This window comes from Mauremys reevesii, linkage group 4 (genome assembly GCF_016161935.1).
Source record: "Mauremys reevesii isolate NIE-2019 linkage group 4, ASM1616193v1, whole genome shotgun sequence".
Classification (NCBI taxonomy): Eukaryota; Metazoa; Chordata; order Testudines; family Geoemydidae; genus Mauremys; species Mauremys reevesii.
The window spans coordinates 46,872,546-46,900,347 of NC_052626.1; the positions used below are offsets into that span (position 1 = coordinate 46,872,546).

At 43.2% G+C, this 27,802-nt stretch overlaps 1 long non-coding RNA gene across 1 annotated transcript; it reads left to right on the forward strand.

Annotated features, from left to right (window-relative positions):
* The first annotated feature begins 2,190 nt into the window (after positions 1–2,190).
* On the forward strand, positions 2,191–27,794 carry LOC120404699. The gene is made up of 3 exons (XR_005598122.1): positions 2,191–2,572; positions 18,464–18,572; positions 27,316–27,794. It is a non-coding gene; the product is annotated as an uncharacterized LOC120404699 (long non-coding RNA).
* Positions 27,795–27,802: the final 8 nt, after the last annotated feature.

Consider the following 27,802-nt stretch of genomic DNA (forward strand, 5'->3'; position numbering starts at 1 on the left):
CATATTTAACTTGTGATCCACTAGGACCCCCAGATCCCATTCTGCAGTCCTCCTTCCTAGCTTGTCATTTCCCATTTTGTATGTGTGCACTGCAACTGATTGGGGAAGTCCATGATATCGTAGCTGATCGTGTCGGATGCTATCAGGTGGTCGAGGGACATCTACATAGAACACATCACTGGACACCGGCAATACCAGAAGGGATGAGCTGAAATACTTTCCTCCTGGACTGTATTTTCTAAATGGACAGCCTATCCTAAATTCTCAATTACTGAGGGACAATCTTCACTCATTGATATATTTTGCTTTCCGCCACCAACTCTCTGTATAACGTTTTTTTTCATGAGTAATGTACTCAAATGCATGGATGCTAAATATCTAAACTGTATTCTTAAATTCAGTCACCTAAATCTGGGTTATTCCTGATTATGCACTTTAATGTATTTTATATGTATAATGTATATTTATGTATTTTATGACTTTAAAAACCAACTTTGTATTTGTGGATAATTCGCACTATACCCAGATGTACAGACACTCTTTTTCAACCTATATATTATACATATTTTTGAACATTAGCTTTAATAAAATTTTTAAATCTGAAAAAAAATAGCAAAGATATAGCAAAAGATGGGGGTCTGAGAGAGCCTCGAAGACTAAAGACATAATTCATCATTGGCCGATACCTTATGTAGTCACTTATGTTTCCAGTACAAAGTGGATGTAACATGCAATTTAGAATGGTAGCATTTTGCACCAACTTCACACTCACTTTGCTGCCTAGGGGCATGTTGTTTGTTGTTCAAAGCAGGGACGGCTCCAGGTACCAGCGCACCAAGCGCGTGCCTGGGGCGACAAGCTGCGGGGGGCGGCTGTCAGGCTGCCTTCGGCGGTGTGCCGGCGGGAGGTCCACCGGTCCCACGGTTTCAGCAATTCGGCAGTGGGTACACTGAAGGTGCGGGACTGGAGGACCTCCCACAGGCAAACCGCCGAATCTGCGTTACCAGCGGACCTCCCACAGGCGCACCACTGAAAGCCACCTGACTCCCGTGCTTGGGGTGGCAAAATACATAGAGCCATCCCTGGTTCAAAGAAGGAAGTTTTTAAGTGGAAGGAGGATGAAGTATTGCATTATGAACAGAAACAACTGTTTGTGTTTGTCTTTTGAAGTGGTATTTGAATACATACACTCCTGGCAGACACTGTGTTGCACAAGAATCTTATTTACAAGCTTTCTCTAAAGATAAAATTATGTAGACTTGCAAAACGTTGTCCACAAAAATTAGTGGAATTTAGTTGTAACTAAAGACTTCCTTAATCATTGAAGCCATATTGCATACTGCATTTCTTTATACCATTTTAGGTGGAAAAAAACACCCAATTGATTCTGACTGCTGTCATGGGATTAGAAGTGATGCACAGAAATACATGATGCAACTCTTTAAATTGCTTCTTAGAGGTCAATCATCAATAGCAAAACTGGGTGGTTCTATGTGAAAAAGAAGAAATTCAAGGTCTATATTTTGGTCAGGTACTATTTGAAATGACTGTAGCCTAAGGAAAATGAAAATACACACACAATGTTTATCTTATTTTTTCCTGACTATACTCCATGTCAACTATATTACTTAGTATGAAAAGATATGTGATTCTCCAAGTACACCCTGTTAAAGACATTGGGCCGGTGGGCACACCCGAGAGGGAGGAAGCCTAGGTAGCTTTCCCTTTGCCACTCTTCTGAGGCAGCTTCAAGGCTGGTTTAATTTACACCAGCTGGAAAGCATTGTGTTCCAACCTCAAGTCTTCTTGCACCCATGCCACTCCTTGAACACAGGCCAAGCCAGGCAGTGGCCAGAAATGTATGGAGTAGAGCTAGCTGCATTGGCTTCGTGCTACTCAGATATTAGTCTGTGCAAAGGAAATTCTCTGATTCCCTATTAGGACTAGGACACTGTGGTGGGCTGCTCACCCCACACTAGCCTGGAAAGGATTAATGAGGATGCAACAGGGCCAACGAAGCAGATAGCCCACAGCTGAAGGGAATTAAATGGCCTAAGTAACCCCCCTGATTAATGAGCCCAGCTGAGAAGGAACAGGCAGAGCAAATATAAAGCCAGGAAATTGGCAGCATCAGGGGAAGCTTGCACTGCTCCCAGGGGATTAGAGAGGGAAAGCTGAGGGGAGAGTAGAAATCCTGGGGATCCAGGCCGTGAGGAATATTTATCCAGAAGAGCAGTGGAGCAGAAGTCTGAGAGACAGAGTAGGAAATGGCAGCAAGGTGGGACTTTGCAGATCTTAACCATGGATTAGAGAGTCCCTGAGCTGAGAGTGGGCCTGGATTCCACTACTCGGGCAGTGGATTTGAAGACTGCCTGGAATGGATTGTTCTGTGGGGCTTTGATAACCTGGAAGTTGGGAAAACACAAAGTGACCTGGCTGGAGGGACAAGCCATGAAAAGAAGTAGCCTGAATTGTAGAGAGAGGCTGCTGGGTGTGTGAATGAGTGATAGACAGGAGTATTAGACCTGGAAGGAGCTAATTCCCAGAGCGGTCAGGAGGAGGTGCACTAGCGGTGAGTGTACCCTGGAACAGGCCTGCTCTATCCCCTTTGCACTGCCAGAGCTGGTCCATTATCCCTACTTTATAGTGTAAAAGCTTAATGTAACTTTATGCCTAGGGTGCCTTTGACCTGTGCATAACTTCCATGGTCTGTTCTCTTTGTGTGGTGAGTATTGTGCACTATGGAGCATAGTTGGCTTCTTTCTGCTCTTTGCTCTGCCAATTCAAAGAGGCTTTCCTTTCCATAGAGAAACAAGCTTTCCAGGCTTTGATTTTTAAGTGGACTAACTGTATGTGTATAATGTTAAATTAGAAATCCTACTTTCCATTTCCACTGCTTGCATCCGAAGAAGTGGGTATTCACCCACGAAAGCTCATGCTGCAAAATGTCTGTTAGTCTATAAGGTGCCACAGGATTCTTTGCTGCTTCTACAGAACCAGACTAACACGGCTACCCCTCTGATACTTTCCATCTGAATGTAACGTGGGTATATATTACAAGAAAAACAATAGGCATTAACTGATTTTTCAAATATTTAATGGGTTCATTGTGCTCTTTGATTAGAGCAGGTTGGTGCTACAGATTTAGGCTTATGTAACTGAATAAAGAAGCAGGTTAATAACAAGTAACACTTAAAATGTCATACAGAACTGCTTTAATGCCTTGTTTTGGATGGATGAGGGGAAAGGAATGGAGCTCAACTGCCAGGTTTTGCATTATGCCCTTGTCTCTAAATTAGAATTGCAGGAAAGGGAGGAGGGAAAAAAAAGAGCACCAGAATACATGGGTCTGTATCTGATCTCACTTAAACTAGTGCAAAATCCGTTCTCCATTGATTTCAGTTGCTGTTCCAGATTTACATCAGTTTGAGAGAGCAAATTCAGGCGCTCTATTTTCAAACTCTTTTGTTACCTGAAAAAGCAACAAAGAATCCTGTGGCACCTTATAGACTAACAGACGTTTTGCAGCATGAGCTTTCGTGGGTGAATACCCACTTCTTCGGATGCAAGTGGTGGAAATTTCCAGGGGCAGGTTTATATATGCAAGCAAAACGTCTGTTAGTCTATAAGGTGCCACAGGATTCTTTGTTGCTTTTACAGATCCAGACTAACTCTGATACTTGACACCATGCAAGGCACTGCATTTAGCCGTATGGAGTGGAAATCCATCAACCTCATGAAGAAACTTGCACAAATACAGACAGACATCATCTTCCTTCTCTAGCTTGCTTCTTGCTTGCATATATAAACCTGCCCCTGGAAATTTCCACCACTTGCATCCGAAGAAGTGGGTATTCACCCACGAAAGCTCATGCTGCAAAACGTCTGTTAGTCTATAAGGTGCCACAGGATTCTTTGTTGCTTTTACAGATCCAGACTAACACGGCTACCCCTCTGATATTTGTTACCTGAGTTTGTGTATGTGAGATGGGGATGGACAAAAGAGGAGAAATATTTCTCGGACCTTTCTATGAAAAATTGTTTTTGTGGCATTGAAATTGCATCAGGAGTATTATTGTAAATGAAGAGCAATAATTTGAGCTTTTCTGTAATGGCCTTGAAGGCTATAAAAGCAGCAGAGCTTGCTTGTTGAGTGGATTCTTTTTCTTCCCCCCTCCCCCTCCCAGGTTTTCCAAGCTCTGTGTAGTAGTGTATTTTTCCACCATTTTTATTATTTTATTATTATTCCTTTGAGTCAAGATAACTGTTGGAGACTGTGGCTTCTTTAAAATTGACTCTTATTACTAGCTTATTCTCATTACAATCTTACTTAAATTGTAAACTGTTTGGGGTAGGGAGGATCTCTTGTGTGTGTACAGTGCCACCACCATAGGATCCTGATCTGTAACTGGATAACTGATTTTTTTTTTTTAATTCCCAAATTCTGGAGATTTAATCAGACCTATTGAAAGATGATTTAAACTGAAATGTTCAGTTTATTTTATCACATTTCTTAAACCTGAGAATATCCCAACAAGACTCAGACTGCCATTAGTAAATCTGATGAACTGGATTCCATTTGTTCTGCCTTTTTAATTGATTTTTAAATTTCCTAACTTGAAAGAAGACAAACAACCTCTGCCCCAGCAATTGTTTCTCTTCAGAGGCAAGCAGTATCCAAACATTTTGCTATGATCTATAGCAGTGGTTACCAAACTTGTTCTGCTGCTTGTGCACGGAAAGCCCCTGGTGGGCTGGACCGGTTTGTTTACCTGCTGTGTCTGCAGGTTCGGCCGATTGTGGCTCCCAGTGGCCATGATTCGCTGCTCCAGGCCAATGGGAGCCGCTGGAAGCAGCGGTCAGTACGTCCCTTGGCCCGCGCTGCTTCCAGCAGTTCCCATTGGCCTGGAGCAGCAAACCACCGCCACTGGGAGCCGCGATTGGCCGAACCTGCGGACACGGCAGGTAAACAAACCGTCCCGGCCCGCCAGGGGCTTTCCCTGCACAAGTGGCGGAACAAGTTTGGGAACCACTGATCTATAGTGTGTGTGTGTGTATATATGTATATATATTTGAAAGGACACATGAAATTGGATGAGCACATACAAGCAATTCAATGTGACTGAAAAAGCTTTCAAACTCTTGACATGTAGAAGTTTAAGTGCCAGATTCTCAAACATGTTCAGCACCTGCAATTGGGGGCAGAATTTCAAAAGCACATTGAGCACTCAACTTTGTTGAAAATCTGCCTTCCACTGGTCTATAATCTACTTCTAGCACGTGAATAATTCTGACAACACAGAATTACATAATTTAAAGACTGAAATGGAAATCGACTTCTGGTTCCCTTACAAGTCTCCTTCAGTGATACCAAAAGAACAAAGAAAAAAATAATTCATAGTAGCTATTGAGTTCATGAGGCTATGTATTCTGTACTTCTAGCATGTTCAACTAATCCCACGGACATTGCTGCATGGCTTAAAAATACTGCCCATCAGTGCATGAATACATGTATTTTTGCAGTACTTTGTTTAATCCAGGCCTATCATTAAAAATAAAGGATAAAACTGTTTGCTCTTTCATTTGTGCTCAACAACAGTGTTCTAATATGCCTTATAATCCGTATGATAGAAGAATGGTTCCGTCATGGGACTGGAAGTAGGACTTTGAAAGTTTTCTACCTCTAAGGCACCAGTTCTTATTTGGCCCAGGTCTGTAGTGTCTGCAACTCATTAACACATGTCAGCTGTCCAGTATGAAATGAATCTGATCTCAACCCAGCTCCTGATGGTATTTTTTGTGATGTGACCATCTCTAGCTGGCACCCATTAGAAATCTCAGCAGAGTCACTAAGGACTCACCCCTCCACATCCGGGATAAGTTTAGTGAGTGTGGGTAGAGCAGAACGAATAACCTTTTTTTTTTTTTTTTTGATTAAGTGTTCAAAATGAAACATAAAAAATGTATTCTGGTCAAATGACACGTTTTGAAAATGTCAATTCAAAGACATCTTGTTCAGAAAATACGTATTTGAAATCGTTCATTTAGAAAATTTTGAAACAAAACATCAATGTTTAAAAAAAAAAAATGCAGAACTTTTTTTGGCTGAAACTATTTGCTGAATTGTACCTGAATTCATGAACAGTTTTGGTGCCTTGGAAAAACCATTTTTGGCAAATCTTTCTTTGCCAAAAAAAGTTTCACCTAGCTCTAGGAGGAGCAACTCTCCTTGCAACTGACCATACTATATGTGTAGTTCTGTGGATTAAGAGAGATCAGCAGCTTGATCTATGGCTTGAAGTGGCTTCCATTATATTCAGTTTTGTTCAATGGCTTTCAGTACCCCCACAATAAAAATTGTTCCAACACCTCTGTTGACAGGGCTTCAAAATTGACACCTTCACAAAAAATTAGTTTGCCAATTTTTAAAATATTCAAAATTCACTTTCTGAAGTGCCTCTGATATTTCAGATCCTTGGCCCATCTTGTGCAGACCTTTTAAAATGTTCTAAAGTGCTAAGATTCAATACTACATTTTAATCAAAATTTGTGCAAATTTAAAGGGGGAGAATGTCAAGATCTTATAGTGAATGAACTGTATTTGCTACGTATATGTTCCATGAGATCACTTTACCTTTCTCTGATTGATCATCTCATCTGTTATTTATATAGAAATGTTCCTTCTTTAAAGATAGAAATAAAGCAAGAAAAACAATATTTATAATCTCTGCAGATTACAAATACAATTGATCAATACACTTACTTTCTTTACACCATCATTCTCTAATCTGGCATGTTAGATAGCATTTTAAGGGCAATTTTTCAGCCAGCCTCAAACCAGTTTCCATTTTTGAAAATCAGAAACAGGGTACTCAGCTGAGTGCTTTGCAAATGCACACACATGTTTGTGCATGGAAAGCTGGTGCCCACACGTCTCTCAGAATAAGTCGTGTAGGCAAAAATAAAAGCCAGGGCTCAAAATCTTGCCCTTAATGATCTGAAGGCAAAAAAAGAGTTCAGAGCTCTCTCAACTTTTTATCCATTGCCTCCTTTTTACTGTTTGTTTGCTTTGACTTTTGTTTCTATGAAAAGGCTCCATGCATTTGTAACCAATTTCCCCAGCACCAGTGAAATATACATGAGACAACACCCATTTATCATATCTAGGGCTCTACTGAATACACAGCTGGGAAAAACGAGTCATGGACTGTGAAATCAGGTTTTCCCCCAGGAAATCTGGCTATCGTATGGGGGCTGCAGTATTGCCACCCTTCTGTGCTTCCTTCAGAGCTGGGTTCCTGGGGAGTGGCAGCTGCTGGCCAGGTGCCCAGCTCTGAAGGCAGCACTGTAGCCAGCATAGAAGGCAGGGTGGCATGGTATGGTATGCCACCTTCCTTCCGTGTTGCTGATGGGGGTGGTGCTGCCATCAGAACTGGGCAGCCAGAGAATGGTGGCTGCTGGCTGGGTGCTCAGCTCTGAAGGCAGCGCCACTGCTAGTAGCAACACAATAGGAAGGGTGGCAATACTGTGAACAAAAGTGTTTTTGCCACTTTAAATAGGCTAGGCTAGCTAAAACAGCAGAAATTTTGTGTAGACAAGGGCTTATAAGAAGAGTTTGGGTTGGGAGTCGGAGTTTCCCTGTAGTAATTCTAATTTCTAATTGCCATTCTGTCGAATTACTGAAGATATCTTAAGAATCAGAATAGTCCAAGTGACAAAATTGGTAAAAGAAGGCACTTAGAAGAATGTGCCTTATTGAGATTTAAGCTCCTAAATCACTCAGGCACTTTGAAATTTTTACCCTAGGCCTAGTCCAATGTTTAAATAGCCTTGTTTAGCCTGGCCAATAACATGGCTAATCTCTGCCCATGCCACTTTTTTTTATATAGCTAGACTTTTCTTTTTCTAATTTATCTATATTTGTGCACGTGAGTCTTCCCCTCCTCCCGCTATCAGGTTACTGTATTGTACCTTGATTCCTCATCTTATGTCACGCTAATCTATTTATGGGATTTGCTTTGCTTTGATATCAAGCCACCTTTAAACATGGTTGGTGGGAAGATCCAGAAAGGCCAACAAATTCTCCTTTCCTAATAGCCATGAAAATGCTGTTTAAGCAACAAAAGATATAGAAAGATGAAACTTGATTAGCTGAACCAGGGGTAGGCAACCTATGGCATGCGTGCCGAAGGCGGCACACAAGCTGATTTTCAGTGGCACTCACACTGCCCAGGTCCTGGCTGCTGGTCGGGGGGCGGGGGGGGGGGGGCTCAGCATTTTAATTTAATTTTTTAAATGAAGCTTCTTAAACATTTTTAAAAAAACTTATTTACTTTACATACAACAATAGCTTAGTTATATATTATAGACTTATAGAAAGAGACCTTCTAAAAACATTAAAATGTATTATTGGCACGCAAAACCTTAAATTAGAGTGAGTAAATGAAGATTCGGCACACCACTTCTGAAAGGTTGCCGATGGCTAGCATGGTTTAGCCGAGACAATGTGCTTATGTGCCATGTCAGGGTAGGCTTCAGGAGCACGGGGCTGTGTAATTTGGTGTTTGTTGTGCACTCAGAACCTGGGAACTTTCAAACCTTTTTGAAATTAGACTATTCTGATTCTTCAGATAGTGTCTTCAGTAATTTCACACACTGACAATTAAAGCTTGGGAGTTTCCACACAATAATTCTGACCCCTAAGCCAGTTCTGCTTACAAGATAAACCCCACCTGGGTTGAATTGCTGATCCTGGAATGAAAACAGAAGGCAGTTGCGGTAAAAAGGGGAATTTTAGGAGACTGCAGCTAAGTCTGTAGATACTGCAGGGATCAAGAAGGTGTTTGCAGGGCCCTGAGTCAGCAGGGAAAAAGCTGAAGAAGCGGAGTGCATGGAAGAAAGCTCTCCAGACAGGGGTCTGGGAGAGATGGTAAATGTGAGCTGAGATGAAGTGTTTTGGATTAATTAGGAGAAAGACACTGAATTGGGTTTAGGGCCTGTATGTACCAGAAGACTAAATAAATGGGACATCTTTGAACTGTGAGTTCTTAAAGGGCTTCAAAGAAGGGTGGGGGGTCAAAACAAAGGTAAAGTTACCTCTGGCCATGAGGGTACTCAGTAAGCAGCCACCCAGCTACTGCCTCTTTGATTAACTTCCATCAAGAATGATACTATTTCCCAACCGTGACAGCGATTTCTGTGCCTTGGCTAGGTGTCTGCTATGAAGAGGACTGAGGGTATGTCTACACTGGCAGAGTTACAGCGTCGCTCAGAGCGCTGAAGGGAAACCACTGTTGTGTGTTCACACTGTCAGTTGCCTGCACGGTAGTGTGTTTACACTTGCGGCACTTGCTTCGGTATTCAGAGCGGTGCCCTCTGGGCAGCTGTCCCACAGAGCATCTCTTCCTCTTCTGCTGCTAAGAGTTGTGGGAAGGCAGAGGGGGTTGCAGGGCCTCCTGAGTCCTGTCCCAATGCCCTATGATGCATTGCTTTGCATCCCAGCAATCGTTTCAGTCTGCATTTGGCGCCATCTTTCAACGGTTTGTGTACTGCGCACTCTGCATCTTCGGTCTGCAGGAATTGATCCTGCACTGTTGACCAGTATGCTGCTTGCTCTCATAACACGTCATGACTGGCAGTGGAGTTATTCCTTAAACTACAAAGGCAAGAGCAGTTCGACATTGATCTTGCCACGCGTAGTAACTATGACACGAGACTGTTTGTAGCATTCACGGAGGTGCTGGCCACAGTGGAATGCAGCTTTTTGGCTCAGGAAACAAGCACTGAGTGGTGTGATCACATCATCATGCATGTCTGGGATGACGAGCAGTGGCTGCTGAACTTTTGGATGAAGAAAGCCACATTCATGGGACTGTGTGATAAGCTTGCCCCAGCCCTGTGGCGCAAGGACATGAGAATGAGAGCTGCCTTGCCATTGGAGAAGCGCGTGGTGATTGCACTGTGGAAGCTGGCTACTCCAGACTGCTACCGATTGGTCACTAACCAGTTCGGAGTGGAAAAGTCAACCGTTGCACACTTCTGTCAATACAAGTCCAGGGCCATTAATCACATCCTGCTCTGAAAGACCTGTGACTCTGAGCAATGTGCACAACATTGTGGATGGCTTTGCACAAATGGGATTCCCTAACTACGGAGGAGCAATAGATGATATGCATATTCCAATTCTGGCACCAAACCACCTCGCCACTAAGTACATTAATCAGAAGGGGTATTTCGCTATGGTTCTCCAGGCACTTGTGGATCACTGTGGGCATTTCACAGAAATTAACGCAGGTTGGTCTGGAAAGGTTCATGACACATGCATCTCTCAGAACACTGGCCTGTTCAGGAATCTGCAAGCAGGAACTTTCTTCCCAGACCAGAAGATCACTGTAGGGGAAGTTGAAATGCCCATTGTGATCCTGGGAGACCTTGCCTACCCCTTAATGCCGTGGCTTATGAAGCCAGACATGGGGCACCTTGACAGCAGCAAGGAGAGGTTCAACAACAAGCTGAACAAGTGCAAAATGACTGTGTGTTTTTTTGGCCGTTTAAAGGTTTGCTGGCGCTACCTATATGGGAGGCTGGACCTGGCTGATGACAGTATTTCTATGCTTATAGCCGTGTGCTGTACACTTCATAATATTTGTGAAGGGAAGGGTGAAAGCTTCACTCAGGGCTGGACTGCTCAGGCTCAGCGGCTGGAGGGTGAATTTGAACAGCGAGACACCAGGACTATTAGAGGGGCACAGTGCGGGCCCATAAGGATCAGGGATGCCTTGAGGCAGCAATTTGAAGCTGAAAGCTACTACTACTTGTTGCTATGCTTGGGAGTGCAGTGCTTGTAATGCTAGGAGGTGATTGCAATTAGTGCAGATGATGCACTATGGAGGTTTAAGAAAATTTCCTGTTGCTTTGCCGGGCTCTGTTGGCTTTCAATTGATGGAATAAAGATTGCTTTCAAACCAAAACAATTTTTTTTTATTTAAAAAACAATCGGAGGGGAGAGACAAACAAAAAAACACATCAGCACTGTGGGGGAAGGGATGGTCCTAGGAGGAGGTGGGGTCCCAGGACGCTTAAAGATTTGTGTATGTCCAGGTATCATGCAACCTTGTCCTTTGGAGTACAGTGCAGGGGGTACTGTACTTCAGCAGGGCTAAACTGCAGAGGGATGGGTGTTGAGTGCAGTGGGTACTGGGAGTCTGCAGAGCTGGACTGTGACGGGGCAAGAGTGGAATGCAGCAGGTACAGACTGGAGCCAGGGAGTGGATAAGTATGTTGGCAGTGTGTGGGGTGGGGAGGCATGGGAAAGAGTTTTGCAACGGAGGCTGCAGGGGAAGGTGGGCATGGAGCTGCTCAGTTAGCAGTGCTAGTAGCACCAGGAGCGTGTCTGCTTAGCACTCCATAATGTTTAAGAGCCGGTCCGTGGCTTCATTCTGACGCACCACATTCTCTTTTTGGTCCCTCTTCTCGCTGTCCTGACACTCCTTCAATTCTTGTTTTTTGGCCGCGGAGTGCATCATGACATCGCGCAGAAAGTCCTCTTTAGTTCTTCGTGGCAACTTTCTAAATCTGCACAGATGTTCAGCCGGCGATAACAAAGAGGGAGGCTGGGCTCCCAAGGTCATATCTGCGAAGCCAAAATGCAACATTTTACAGAAGCAGTATTGTTTGCAACACCGAGACCTCTGATTCAGTGATTTTAAAACAGAGCCACTTCTCACATACTTGTCACTAACTGACTGACCCCAGGCAAGCACACGTGAGCCACAAGACCCTCAAAATGATGAGTAACCACAGGAACAGGGTACATCACTCTTCCCTGACCCTGCTGTACACCAGGCATGTGGCATTTGGGGAGAGCCAGCACTGTAAAGGGGGGCAGGGCTTATAATCATTACTGTCCCCACATTTTCCACGGGCTGTGTTCATTATGGAAGGTATCTTGCTGCTGAGGGTGAGCAGGGAATCAAGGGAGGGTCTTCTCAAAGACTGTGGCTTCTGCCCTGGCCCTTATGCAGCTCGCCTGTGTGCAGCAATGGTCTCTTCCTCCTCCTCCCCCCCCGACCCCTGACCGTGACAGCAAAGTGGCATGAGAAAGTTACCCTTCATGGGGCAAGAAACAAAGCAGCTCTGCCAAAGAACCTGTGGCAGCAGATTGCCCACTATCTCCATGGGTTTCATGGAGATCTCTGAGGCAGATTCCTGTGAAGTGAGGGAGTCAATCAACACCCTGTTCTGCCACTCAGACTAGGCATGTGGTGGTACGCGCATCATACAGACACAAGCCTGCTTTATGCAACCCTCCTGCCCTCAACAACTCACTTCAGCGATTCCCAAAATCAAAGACACTTACCAGGGGCCTCCTCTCCTGTTTGTGCTTCACCAAGCTCCGACAGCTGTGACTGGCTAGCCTCCTCTGGGGTAGAGAAGAGCTCCTGGCTGCATGCATCTCTGACCTACAAGTCATCCTCTGCCTCTGGGTCCCCCCTCTCCCTCCACATCCTTGTCCAAGATTTCCTCCTCTTGGCTCAGTCCATGCTCGACTGGTACATGAGCCACTGAAGTATCCACAGTGGCCTTCGCAGTGGAGATGGGGTTGCCACCGAGTATCGTGTCCAGCTCTTTGTAGAACTGGCAGCTCATGGGCGCAGCACCGGAGTGGTGGTTTGCCACCCGTGCCTTTTGGTAGATGTTCCGCAGCTCCTTCACTTTGACCCTGCACTGCAGTGTGTCCTGGTCATGGCCCCTTTCTGTCATGCATCATGAAATCTGTCCATAGATATAATAATTCCTAGGCTGGAGTGCAGCTGGGACCGGACAGCCTCCTCTCCCCAAATGCTGATGAGATCTAGCAGCTCAGCATTGCTCCAAGCGGGGGAGCAGGCATGGTCACCTGGAAAGATGCACTGAGACCACTGCACGTGTCATGGAGCAAACAGGAAAGGGACTTTCAAACTTTCCAAGGAATTTAAGGGGTGGGGCTCATGTTTGGTTACTTGAGGGCAGGGCAGTAGAGTTCAAACTGATGACCAGAGGTGAGACCAGGCGTTGTGGGACACCTCCCAGAGGCCAATCACAGCACTGTAATCGACTGGCACCATGGCACTGTAGCTCTGGTGCAGAAAGCTCTATGCCTCTCATCGGGGTGGTGTTTTTTACAGCACTGCAACTGCACAGTTTCTGCACACTAAGTGGCTTGGCAGTGTGTACATCTTGGGAGTTGCAATGCAGAAAGCTGCTTTACTGTGCAGAAACTTGCCAGTGTAGACAAGGCCTGAGACACACCAACACGTTTTACAGAGGTCAACAAACATCCATCAGATGAAAGCAACACACCGGGGCTACCTACATACTAGCAGTCTAGGCTCCATATCCATTATTAAGCTGACTTTTGCTATGGGAACTGATTGCTTGACAATAGGCCATTGAAACTTGTGGGATCTAATTCCCATTTACACTATGTCCCCTTTCCACTGTTCTGATGCTTTCAGAGATCTGTCAAGGAGCCCTAGGGCTTGTCTAAACTTGAAGAGCTGCAGCTCACTGCTGTAGTGCTTCAGTGTAGACACTACCTATGCCAACAGGAGTGATTCTCCCATCAGCATAAGTAATCAACCTCCCTGAATTGCAGTAGCTAGTTCAACAGAAGAAGTCTTCAGTCAACCTAGCACTGTCTACACAGGGACTTAGACCCAGCTACATCACAAACCTATCTAATTTTCTAGTGTAGACCAGCCCTTAGTGTACATGAGAATCTGACATGTATTGTCTACATTGAGAGCTGAGATGGGGAAAAACAGCTGGAAATGGAAGTTTATTAAAATCCTCAGGTGGGTATTATGCAGCACATGTAGGACAAGATTAGTGCAGACAGAGAAGGTGTTCTGCAAGTCCGGACAACAGCAGGATGGGGGGTGGGGGGGAGAGAGGAAAGAGCACACATGAAACCAGTTTCTTTATACCCAGGCCAAAAGCTACTGGGTGCAGTCTGATATTTAATCGTTCAAACCTCCCATCCAAAATCATGTGCAGTGATTATGATCATCTCTGAAACAGACTTGATATGTTTTCCTTCAGATGTTTATCGTTCTCATGAGAAGGGAGGAAGTTTCTTAAGGATTATGTTGATGCTAAAATTGACCAAGCATTTCAACATATATTTAATTCCTTCAGTGCTGCGTTTGTGGGTGTGTTGTAAGTTCATGCTATGATTACTATTTGTGCAGTTTGGAGGAGGAAGTCTAGCTTCTCAGGAAGAGTGAGAATGAAGTCAGATTAGGTATAGGTCAAAGTCCATTGGGTTAATACAATACAGCTTTATTTTTGTGAGAGGAAGGTGTTGGTGTAAACATCCATCTAGCTTTAGAGACTTGAAAAGGGAGTGTAGCATCAAATGGAGTAACACAAATGTTTTGTATCAAGGGATGTTCAGAAGACTGTGAGGACTGGGTATACCCTCTAGTGATATCTAATACAAGACTAAAACAAACAGGGATCTTGCCTGTATATTCAGTGCTTACTGGCTTCCTCTAATACAGTTTATATAGGATATCATAAAATGGGCAAAATTCTGCAGGAGCCTAAAGGATGGCACAAATTAAACCCCATCTATAAGCTAATCAGAAATGATTTTAAGTAGCACAAAAGCTAACTTGCAATGTTTTGGAATCCTGTAGTGGTGCAGACTATATTTTTGCACTGGGGCCTCCAGGCACTTCCACAATCCCATCTGAAGATCCAATAATGTTTTGGTGGTTTCAGTGCTTAGTGTGTCTGGTCGAAAGGGGTCGCAACCCAGTGAATACAATCTCTACAACTCAAGCCCAATGACTGAGGGGCCACAGTTCAGCCCTGCCAGGGGAAAAATTCCCTGTGATTGGCTGCTTACCCCACTTTTCTGCCTCCTGGAGAAGGGCAGCCAATCAGAGCTGCTGCAGCAAGCAGGCAGGCAGCATGCTCTACTGCATCCCCTCCAGAGCTGACTGACCCCATTCTCACAGGAGAGAGGGCAAAGGAGGGAGCAGAAAGAGTCCAGCAACTCAGGGCAGTTCTGCTCTCTCCTCCCCAATCCCTTTCTGTGAATAACAGGATGGCTTATCTGCCACCCTACAACACCCAGCCTGGGAAGGGGGATAGGAGAGCCTACTGTAGCCCCCCCAGGCCTAGAAAAGGCATGGGCAGCCCTTGAGCTGTAGGAGGAACAGAATTGATGTGATGGGGGACAGGACTGATTTGAGGAGTGTAGGGATAGAATTAATGGGGGTCTGGAAGAAGCAGAACTGATAGGGGGTGGGAGGACGGGCAGATATGATCTCACTTTCATTTCATCCCCTCACCCCCTCCACTACCACTTTGGACTACTTTAAGCATGCGGTGGTCTCAAGCCTGAACAAAAAGACTAGTGGTAGAATCTCTGAGTGGAGGCCTTTTCTATCTACGTGGCTAGAAAAACATTCCATAATTGTCAGACTAGTTAGCTTGTGCATTTAGAGATCCTAGAAGGTTATGTGGCTAAGCCACAATGCAGATTATCCAGAAGTTTAGAGGCTGTTTCTACAGATATTTGACAATATAAGACCACTGGGGGAGACTGGAGACTGACCATTTTGCCTCACAATACACTTTTCAAATAATACTATGTTGTAGAAGGGGAACAGGAGTATGGACTACAGATGCCTTTTGTTTTTGTTTGATGAACCTGAGATTTTTCTCTTGTCTTTGATGCCTCTGATTCTTAGTGGCTTCAAAAGGTGAAAACCAACCAACCTCAGTGCATTATAGAGGGCCCAGAGTGGGGGAAAAAAGTCTTGCTTCTCTTCTGTTTTGCTCTTGTGCATCATGTAGCATTAGGAATGGCCAAAAATTTCAGTTTTCAGTTTTTAAGTTTGGAAATTTTGCTTGTTCTTGAAAGAAACATCAAGGTTTTGCTTCTGGCAAACCACAGGTCTGATACTGGGACTTAAATTTCTTTTGTTATAGCTGGCAAAACTAAGCTGCAGAAGCCAAATATTTGTTTCCAAGAATCCAGAGGAAGCTGAGGCTCTTATTCAGCTAAGGAAATTGCAGACCTCAAATGTAGCTTCAGAACTAGCATTTGAGGATTCAATATTGCTGATCCTCAATGACTGCAGAGGATTCAGACTGACATGCCTGAATATTTATCATAAATGTCTAACTTCTGCAACCCAAGTCTGAGACCAGAGTGATTCTGTTTTTCTGGTGGTTTGTCTGAACATTGTCATGTTTTCTACATTTGACTTCTTTGGTTATTATACCGAAATTTACCTTACCCAGCCATATTGCACCTGTTCTGTACAGTAACCACAGAACCTTTATACATGAGGCTAAATCTGTTTTACTGTTGACTGACATCAGAGACTCTTTCATTATTTAATCTACTTCCACAACATATGGGTAGAATTCTGATTCCATTGAAGTAAATAATTGGGCCAGTATTTGGCTCTATAAGAAGAGTTCAGGGATTTTTGAATCAGAAGAATTTTCACTACTTGTTTGTCTTGCACAAATCAATGCAAACAATGCCCAACTCTTTCTATCAATTCACTTACTCTGATTCCAAGTCATTGCACAAGATAACATTGAAACTGGAAGTTTATCTTGCAAAAGCCTATCATTCTTAGATTTCTAATCTATAATTTGTTGTCAGGCTCCTCAATTTGTCTCTTGGTTTCTTTAAGCAACAAAGTAAACATCCCATCCTGTGCTGGCCATGAAATTTGCAGTTTGACTTTTAGCTTCTTGTCTCTGAAAGTGTGTCCTCTTTTCTGTGGCAATAATTGTTTTCTATAAATAAGCTATCTTTTAATACTGCTTGTTTAATCTGTGCATCACAGTTTACTAGTCAATCTGAAAGTCCAGTCTCTTAGCACAAGGCATTCACAATGGTGGTGACTCCCACTGAAATACTCACTTTTGACTACATACGATTGGGGGTTCAGAAACCTCACTAGCTAGCATAGGAGATGTATTGGTTTGGAATTATCAAATCCAAAGTTCCTTGTCTATCCTTTTTGTCACTAGTTACAGTCATTCGAGCGAAACAGAACTGCAAAATAAATAAAAAGGAATCTCAGAAGCAGAAAGCCAAGAAGATGACTGTTCATTTTACACATGCAAGGAGTTATAATTTGCAGGCAAATATGACCTTTTATTATAAGAAAAATTTTCCCTACTAGCCAATATCTTAATTCTGAATTTCCGGTTCCAATGTAACTGTTATTGTGCCTGGTTATTCCCCTTTTAGTAAATGTAATTCTTTAGTTAGTTTTGGACATTTCCAACATGTTGTAGATTGTATCATTTAGGACACAATTGCAATGGAGTTCTTGTCCACTATGTTCTGTGAAGTATACTGCATTAATTGTGAGTTTGCACCCTCGAGTACAAACTTTAGTTTCATGCTGTTATCTGTTCCTCTTCTAAATAACTAACATCTTCCCCCCCCCAATCTCCCTAAATTAAAGAGCTTTGGTGTAGTGACAAATCATATTTTTCAGGCTCATTGATTAGCAATTTTGTTTCTATAAATGTCTAACCATGCTTATGTTTCTAAGATATTTTAAAGTAATATTACAAAGTGTTGGTTGCTTTTTTTTATCCAGTGAGATCTGCTGGCATCTGTTTTCCCATGACTATTGATTACACCAATTCCAGCTCTACAGTCCTCTACGTGCAACTATCCCCACCCACATGTTTGCTGAAATACTCTCTGCCCAGTGAATCATGCTATAAATCATCACAGCTACGTGCTTAAGACTGGTGTGTCATTAGGCTAGAAAATTCAAGCCTACAGCCTTACGTGATGCAATCACTACCAGGATGTTGCTGGCAAAGATAGCAGAAATTGGTCCTCTCTGTTTTCTTTTTATTTCCCCCCAAGACCATTGACTTTGATACTTGAAAATGCTATACACCGTCTTGTTTAAGAGACCTTATACCAGGAAAAGTACAGATTACCATGCAATTTACTTTGCATTTAGGTTACAATGTTCTGTTCTGTTTACATCTCCTGTTAGAATATTCTTTTCATATCTACGGTATAGCGTAACTTTCTTACCACAGACTTTAACAGTCTGAGGCCCCAGCATTTCTCTTTGATATATTTCTTTTGGGATTGAACTATGGACTATATGGCAGCCTCCTTTTTTTTTTTTTTTCTTAGATGAGACAATGTGAAAAGTAATAAGTGGAGGAAGGCCAGGTCACTTCTAAATGAAAATAATAAAGGCTGAGGTCACGTTAGAGTGCGTCAGTTTCAACTGGACGCTAAGCCCGACTTTCTTGAGTAAACCAGCTACTTGACATTCCAATAAAGAACAATGAGCCCAGCGCGAAAAGGACTTCTTTTGTTCTGGTTTTTCAGCAGCTCTTGTGAGGTTACATAAATCATCAGCTTTGGTCAACAGGTCTCACTGACGTCAGTGTCTCTCTTTCTCAGGATCATAGCCGAGTTTGAAGTGCATCACATCCGGGACCCCAAGGTTTCCTGCTAAACAGGGAGTTTCCATGATTTGAACTCATCTGCCCTTCCTCTTTCGAGTGACAAGGTATCTCCCTGAAAGGAAAACAATATCTTAACATAGAGAGAATTTGGCATTGCAGAAAGAAACAATATTGTGAGACCTGTCTGAAACTTTCAAAATAAATACATTAAGTCAAAATTTGGGGTTCTTATTCACACTTGGTCTCTAGTAAGGTGAAATTGCTGGAAGGAAGGGTAGGAGGTAATGAGGTTACTCACTGTTACTGGGAAATTCTTTTTGAGGCAGTTCTCTCTTTCCTCCTTCCCCATTGCCCCCTTTTTAAACTACAGCTTTAGTCTTCTGCACCACTGCACTGGCATCCATTTTTATACTATTTCTGCTTAATTAAATCAGACCTATTCAGACTCCAGGGTAGAACAAAGGTCAATAAATGTTTCACACCCCTAACAACTGCTGTTAAGCTGTAAGTGCCCTTGCTTTCAGTCCAGAAAGGGCATCCTTGACTGTTAATAGATTTGACCTCCAAATAGCAACGTTCCACCAAAAAGCTCCCCAAAGCAAAAGAAGAAGGAATGGAATTTAGATGCTTAACAGAAACCCTATGCCTAAGGCTAAACCCTAGCACTGCAATAGGGGGAAGTAGAAAAGTTATTTCTGTCAAGCTAGAGTGACTTGAATGCTAGGGACTGAAAAGAAAATCTGAACCCAACCAACTCACCAATATACTTTTATCATCTTCAAGTTTAATTTTGAAGCAGTGAAGAAGGAAGGGAGAAAAGAGCACTGGTCAGTAAAAGGACAATGCATTAGCCACATTGCCTGCCTGTTAAAATGACACACTGTATGTATGGTGCGCCATTGGTGCTGTGTGAGGACAGCCATGTGATTGGACATGAAGGGTAACAAATGTGACTCGGGTTTGAATTCCTGCCATTTTAATGGTAGTTCCTTAGAATGGGTACAGTCAGTGCTTGGCATGAAAAATAGGGCCAGTTCAAGCAAATCTGGGGAGCTTGCAAAGCCATTTGATCCAGGTGCTTTTGCTGCAAGGTTAAAGATTCAGTGTTCAGCCGCCTTTGGACCACACCATATGGGGAAGCGGGTTATGGGGAGGAAGTAGATCTTGCATCAAGAAATGTTGTATGTGTTTGTGGAGGAAGTTGAAGGAATAAGGGACAGATGTCTCTGATCAATAGGAGGAGGAAGGAACTTGTGATTTGCCCCATTTGTCATGCCCCTTGGTATCTCAAGACCATGGGCTCACTTCAGAGAAGACTGTTCAATAACAGGGCAGTTAACCCAGTGCCAACTGTGATTCTAACTCCTTAGACCTCACCAGCCAGACACATTACTTATTGACTCCATAGGCTTTTGCTGCTTTAATACAGAATTTATGCAGTCCCATTGGAAACCTCAGTCACTCTTGACAGCAAATAAGCAGACCTCTGTGATATGACTGTAATATTACACACAATCAAAGTTCATCTCTTTCTGAAGGCCCAGACACACATGACAGATCAGTTCCTCCTTAGATCTCTCTCCTTTACCCAAGAAGGCAATGGTCAGTCTGATATGATCATGCATTTATTTAAGCTTTATTAAGTAAATGAAAATGAAGCAAGAGATAGTTGCACAATGCTAAGAATAAAGACTGGCAGACAAAGACAAACTTAGGTTATTTTCTTATAAAACTTCTGTTCAAATTAACAGTCATATAGGTTTTGCTTCTGAGGCTTATCCCAGCTGTGGCAGCGAGGGTCCTTTACCAGGCAGACAAAGTCCTTGCCTCTTAAGATCCAGTCTGGTAAAAAGAATCTTCCACTAGGCAGCTGTTATCCAAAACCGCTGACATGACTGTTCTGACCCCAGGGCTCTCAGATTCAAAAAGGTATTTTTTGGGGAGAGGAGGGTCCATGGGGTAGATCTTTGAAGTCATCCCAAGTGACTCATCTCTGGATCCCCATCTCCATTATCCGTGAACTGGTTTCTACCAGCTGTATTGAGAATTGAGGCGTTTCCTCTGGACGAGTTGCTTTTAATGGGTATCAGTTCACTACTCTCTCCCCTAAGGGCTATAGCTGTTGCTATGGGTGAAACTCAGTGTTGATTAATGGATTATGTGTTCTGTTCCAGCCATGTGAGAGTTCTGTAACACACATACAGGCAAACTGCAGAGATTAGCATATGAGAGTTACAGTCATCTGTTCACCAGAATTTAGGAAAGTCCAAACACTACGTATTTTACTGCAATTTTAACAACTTTATTTTAATAACATTCCACTGGCATTAAGCCTGACAGACTCTCAGTTGATACATAGGTCTAGAGTTGGCCTAAGCCTCCATCACAGTATTATTTATACATTCAGGCATAAATATATGCATGAAGTACATGCCTCTCAAATTATGTCTTAGGGGAGCATATTGGGAGTCTGAATTTGGTAAAGCTAAATTTTCAGAGAAGTACAGTGAATAGATTTTCCTAAAACACAAAAATCACCCTGTGATATCTGAGCCTGCAACCCAGCATCCGGAAAAGCAAAAGTTCCCAGTAGACTAATAGAATACGCCAAAAATCAGTAGTGTGCTGGAAGGCACAGTGATAAATTTAGAAGGGCTCAGTGTGTCTGCACTACCACTTTCCCAGGGATTTCTGTTAGAAGACAGTATCCTTAATTTGCAGTCAAGGCTTCATAGGAGCATTAAAAATGGAGGATGCCTGGGGCTATGCTGAATTAGTGCATCGCTCAAGGTTTTTGGCCAGGCCTCCTCTGTGGTCATGGCTGATCACTATATCGACTGTACTAGCCCGCTCCAAGCCCTGATGCAAAATATAAGTTATGTACTCATTTCAAACCCACAACCTTCCATTTGGCTGGTGGAGTCCCACTCCTTGAGATAAATCAGTAGGCGCTAATCTCTTCCAGAGGTGAATGTAGTCCCTTGTATCCATTACATATATAATATATTGTTGAGTATCAGAGGGGTAGCCGTGTTAGTCTGGTTCTGTAAAAGCAGCAAAGAATCCTGTGGCACCTTATAGACTAACAGACGTTTTGCAGCATGAGCTTTCGTGGGTGAATACCCACTTGCATCAGAAGAAGTGGGTATTCACCCATGAAAGCTCATGCTGCAAAACGTCTGTTAGTCTATAAGGTGCCACAGAATATATTGTTGGACATCTAAGAAATCAACAACTCTTCCGTACACTTTGTGTTTAACCTGTTTATTCAGGTTATTTCTGAGTGTGTTGGAACACAAGAAATACATCATTCTGTCATGAAACACAGCATACCAGGGAAAAGAATAGGTAGTCTACTAAAAGTATAAATAAAGTCAAACAGAATTATTACTACTACTTAGCACAGACCAGGCTGGTCTGATTGAGTTCATTTGAGTTTGTTTTCCTTTATGTTGAATAGGACGTGATATTGGCTACATTTTAGTTAGCTTTTTATAATATAGTAAATATCAAGTGCAGAATTTTTGACCAGAGAAGAGAGTAATGGATGCATTTTTAATAAATATGGTTCATAGAAGATTTGTACGGAATCTAATACCCAGGTATTGGAAGCCTGTTCCTTACGAGGTATTTGCTGGTAAAGCAAGAGGAAAGACTGAATACATCCAAGAGAATCATTTTAGCTCAATTACCCAGTGAGCCGTAAAAATGACTGGATTAAAGTAAAAATCTTTTTGACAGAAGAGAGAAGATTGGTTAAGTACAGAAGTAAGTCATTTGCATAGAACACAAGTATATAGTGAAAGTCAGCTGTGTGGAAAGCTGTTCCCTGAATGACTTTGGATAGCTTTAGCTAAAGGTTCAATAGCTAAAAAGAATATCTGGGAAGAAAAGGGCAAATCTAGTGTACATCTTGGAAGAGAGAAAAGGGTGTTAAAATACCATTTCTAAGGATTCTGACAGAGGGGTAATTTGTAAAGAAGGGGAAACCAGCTTGATAAATGAAGCTGCATCATCGAAGCATATAAAATTGATATTGCCATTCAATATGGTTGAAGGGTTTTTCTGCATCTCTAGGAAAATGCAGCTTCTGGGGTGTCACAATTTTGATCTGAGAACTCAGTAATTTCTCTTTCTAAAGTTCTAATATTTAAAGGAGATAAACTGTTTTCCAGCCTGGTGGTTCCCCCCCACCCCCCCGCCAATCGACTCTTAGGCCAAAATTGCACGTAAGCTCCTCAACCCATATTAAGGATAGTTCTTTCAAAGGGTTGCACATATTCAGTTTAATTCCTCCCATTGTCTTTAACCCATCCCCACAGGTGGTCTCTCTCTACTCTTCCATCTCATGCCACTCCTAAAAAGTCTCCTCTTTTTTCAAGGAGACTGTGGATTTTCTTTGAGATGAGAGATGATAGAATTCATGATTCTTCTAAGGAAAGAATTTTCAATTAGTCATTTTCATTAATGACTTGGATAATGGAGTGGAGAATATGCTTATAAAATCTGGAGCAAGAGAGATTTGTTAGATCTTAAAGTTTTCCCTAATTATAAGGATAGTTAAGCTCTGGAAAAGGCCTCCAAGGGTGGTTGTGGAATCCCCATCATGGGAGGTTTTTAAGAACAGGTTAGACAATGGTATGGTCTAGCATAGGCACTGACTCTGTGGGTGCTCCAGCCCTGGCGCACCCACAGAAAAAAAATTAGTGGGTGCTTAGCACCCACTGGCAGCCAGCTCCCCGCTCCCTCCTCAGAACCTCCCACCCACTTGCTGCCCTGCCAATCAGCACCTCCCCCTCCTTCCCAGCACCTACAGCCTGCCACAATCAGCTGTTTCGCAGCATGCAGGAGGCTCTGGGAGGGAGGGGGAGGAGTGGGGATGGGGCATGCTGGGGGCCAGGGGGCAGAACTGGGCAAGAAGGGGTGGGGGCTTGGCGGAAGGGGTGGGGTGGGGGTGGGGGCAGGGCCTGGGGCAGAGTAGGGTTGGGAAGAGGTGGGATGGGGTGGGGGCTTGGGGAAAGGGGTTGGGTGGGGGTAGGGGTAGGGCCTGGGCTGGAGTTGGGGGTTGAGCATCCCACAGGCCTGGAGGAAGCCGGCGCCTATGTGGTCTAGACATATTTGGCTCTGCCTCAGCACAGGAAGATGGATTAGATGACCTCTCAAGGTCCCTTCCAATCTTACATTTCTCTGAGTCTCTCTCTTGCTCCACTTCAAGAAACTCTCTCTTCATCCATTCTTTGTTACACTCATTAATTACACCTGGTCTTAAAAAAAAAAAGTGGTCTTTGGTGTAGTGACCATCTCTGTGATCTCACAGCACGAAGCATAAAGGGATCCAGATCCTGACCTGGGGCCTTTGTGTGGTATCACAATATAAGTAATAGACTCAATCCTTTGCTGGTGTAAATTGGTAATTCTTAAAGTCAATGGCAATACACTGGTTCACATCAACTGTGGATCTGGCCCAGGGAACAATCAGCATAATAATTTTGCAAAGTGAGCATCATGGAAACTAAGTTCACCCAACTTTTAATACTAGTGTTTAGAATATGCACTCCACTGGGGAATTTTATTTTGTTTCACTGTTTGAATCAATTGCTGTTTCTGCAGCTTGTATATACCATTACAAATGCAGCATTAATATGAAACACTTGTTCTATACACGCTGAGCATATGATGTTGAATTATTGTATAATTTGTAAAGTAACAAGTTTTACTGTTAGGAACATGGTTCAACTGATATTTTCTTTTAATCTAACTGCAGCTCCCCACCCCAACTCACCTCTGCTCCACCTCCTCCCCGAGCATGCAGTTACCGCGCCACTTCTCCCACCTCCCAGGCTTGCGACGCCAATTGGCTGATTGGCGCCGCATTTTTTACACTATGCTTAAAAATTGGCTGATTGGCGCCGCAAGCCTGGGAGGGAGAGAAGCAGAGTGGGGTGGCGTGCTCAGGGGAGGAGGCGGAACAGAGGTGAGCTGGGGCGGGAAGCAGTTCCCCTGCATGCCCCACTCCCCCCCCCCTTACTTGCTGCAGGCGGCCCTCCCCACGCCCCTCTGCCCCAGGTCTCTCCACCTAAATGCTGACAACGACCAGGGCGGCTGAAAATCCAGCCACCGTGGTCGCCACCGAAGGACCCGAAATGCCGCCCCCCCAAATGCTAGCGCCCTAGGCGACCACCTAGGTCGCCTAACGGGTTGCACTGGCCCTGCCTACAGCCCTTATTCAGACAAAGCTCCTATTGACCTCCACTGGAATTGTGCATGAGTAAAGACTGCAAGAGGTGACCCCCATGGCAGTAATTTTGGTGATAAATTTAACACTGATTTCTAAATAATGCAATTATTGCAATCTATTTCCTCTTTATTTCCCATTGCCGTCTGGCTTCTTGGTCTGTCTGTTTAATCTTTTGGAGCAGGCCCTGTCTTTATTTTTGCATAGTGCAGAGGATTATACTGGTGGCACTTAATAATTTGCATTATGTACTTTCATCCTCTGGAGTGCATGCTCTGCATATCGTTTTTTTTCTCTTGGTCAGTGGACAGCGTTATCTAGAAGCAGGTGATGACACTAACTTTTCCGCCAAGTAAAGAGAGTCCAGTAGTCCCCTCTGTGGTTGCAGTGATAGAAACTGGCTAAACAATGCTGTTTCCCATGCACCCACTTCCTCCATCATCCTCTTGATAGGACAGGGACCTAGTGTTGTATAAAACCAGATTTTGTTGCATATACAAGTCATAGTTTTTAAAATGCGTTTAATCTGCAGATTAAACATCAAGGTTTCACAGAGCAGGTGGACTACTATGCTTAAAACATCCCTTGTCAGCACATACCAGCTCTTTCAATGAGATCTGCACTTTTATCAGCTTGCCATGCCAATAAAAGAATGGAAAGCTTTCATTACACACCCCGGCTTTCTAGGAAACGCAGTGATTTGAATGAGGCTAATATAGGTTTCAACCACACATTATATCCCACTTTTTGTTTTGATTGTGTTCCTGCAATTCAAATAATTACATTGCACAATAAAACATGAGAGAGAAAATGATTATCGGAAACAACAGTTGGAACTGGCCAGAGGGTAACTACTTTTATTATGCACAGTGGAAACATGAAACTCACTTGCGTTCATGAAAAGACAGCTCACAGTAGTCTGCCATATTAATACACGATTGAGAAAACAGACCTGACTGTTTTTCTTAGCAGTCAGCACCCTGGATTTTCTCTTTGTAAATGTAAAGACCAGGTCTCTAATCATCCACAATAGAAAACATTTTGGTAACGGGAGAGGTGGTACATTTATCATGCTTTTCTGGAGAGCAGCAAAGCTATGACTAGAATTAAGCCTAGTTAAGCTCCCTAAATTCTTAAAGCTAAATCTTTTCACCCTGCATAAAACCCAGATAAATGGGCTTTGTGCAGGACAATCCTGTAGGATTTGAAAGAGATGGAATCCTCCCCTCACAAGCGAGTAGGTCTGGAACAGGGATTGCAGCCTATGGGTTGTCCTCTACATCCCCTATCCTACCTACTGGGAAGACCGTTACCCCAGCTGTTTTGTTCCCATACTTCCCCTTAAGTAGTGGTTTGATTGAACACTGTTTGGAGGATTTTTTTTTTAACTAAAGTGGTTGCCTTCTAACCTCAAGGAAGAACTAAAAAAATTATGAGGTAGGCGCATGTTCTCGTAGCACATTGAAATGAATAGTATGAAACGAGCAATTTGAGAGATGTGGACATTAAAAGAGGGAAAGAAATATATGGTAGCTGTTGTCAGCCTCACAGTAGTACCTAGAGGTGTCCATCAGATCAGGGCCTTATAGCTGTTGTACAAATTTGTAATAAAGCTATAGGTCCTGCCCTAAAGAGTATACAATCAAGGGTAATGACAGAGATGCAACAGATGGGTGGAACTAACAACATGGGGTTTGGGAGATGGAGGGGGGCTATGTAGTAACCTTATGAGCATGATTTCATGTGGACTACCTATGGATGCAGTGTAGCCACCTAGCAGCCATCAGCTGGCGTGTGACACAGGCATCATGGCAGAAGTGAGAAGGAGGGATCTGAAGAAGGATAAGCTAGTGGTTTTATACACTTGAGGAAGCTTTTCGTGCCACATATGGATAAGGGTTAGCATGGGAGAATGCAGAGAGGAGCCTGTGGGAGTGATGGCTGGGAACAAGGTGGAGCAAAGGCATGCTCAGTGATGCAATAAGATAACAGATTTGGTATGTAGGATAAGACTGACTCATGAAGTGCCTCAAAGATGAGAACAAGAAGTTTATCTTTAATCTGGTGGAAAATGCAAAGCCAAAGTTGAGACTCAGAGGTAGGGTGGGATAATTGAAGCAATGATCAGGGAAGATGACTTTGGCAGCAAGCATTTTGAATAGTTGTCTGGGTGTGGGCATGTTGCAGTAGTCCAGACCAGAGAGGAGGAGATTACAGCAGTCAAGATACAACATGAGGGCCTAGATGATAGTTATGGAAATCTAGACAAAAAAGAAAATCTTTGAGATATTTGAGAAGGAAAAAACAGGATTTGGATACAATCTGGATGTAAGGATCCATTTACTTTCAATTGCCACTGGACATCCATGAAGAGATATTGGAGAGACAGGCTAAGGAGCAGACCTAGATGTAGATGTCTACACTATGCAGCTTTTGACACAGCCTTGTTGCTAAAAGTCAGCGTGTGTGAACACTCTCTATCGGTATTTTATCAGCACTTTTGTCAGCATGATGATATTTTAAAAGTTCTTTATGTTCCATAGGTCAGATTCAGCCCAATACTTCTGCCACTGGTGCTCTAACCATCTTTTCTCTTATTTCATTTGCTGCAGGTGATCAATAATCCAGAGTGACTCTTAAAGACTAAACTAGTGGAGATGGCATTTGGGGGCTATATTATTTATATTTGAGAACAAGAGACCCTTCTAAAATCCTATCAAAACACAGAGTGGTCAGTTGGCTAAATTTCCTTTCAGGACTGCTTGGAAACTTACCGGTTACCTCAGCTTCTGAGGGTGCACCATTAAAACATGTTCTTTATCCCCCAGAGAATAGATGTACCCCTGCCTCAAACTGCAATGGCTTTAGAATTCTAGCCAATTCCTTTCAGTCTGTTACATGTGTGGACTCAAGAATGTGCACTGTAATGAATCCAACTCTATAGAACACAGCGTAATGTTCCACTTTAAGTCAAAAGTCAGTGAAAACTGACAGGCTATAAAGTACAATTAAAACTGAGCATATCAGCAATAAGAAGCTACAAAGCATGCATAATCGTGAGATAAATGACCTCAATGGGCAGATGATGATAAGCCAAGG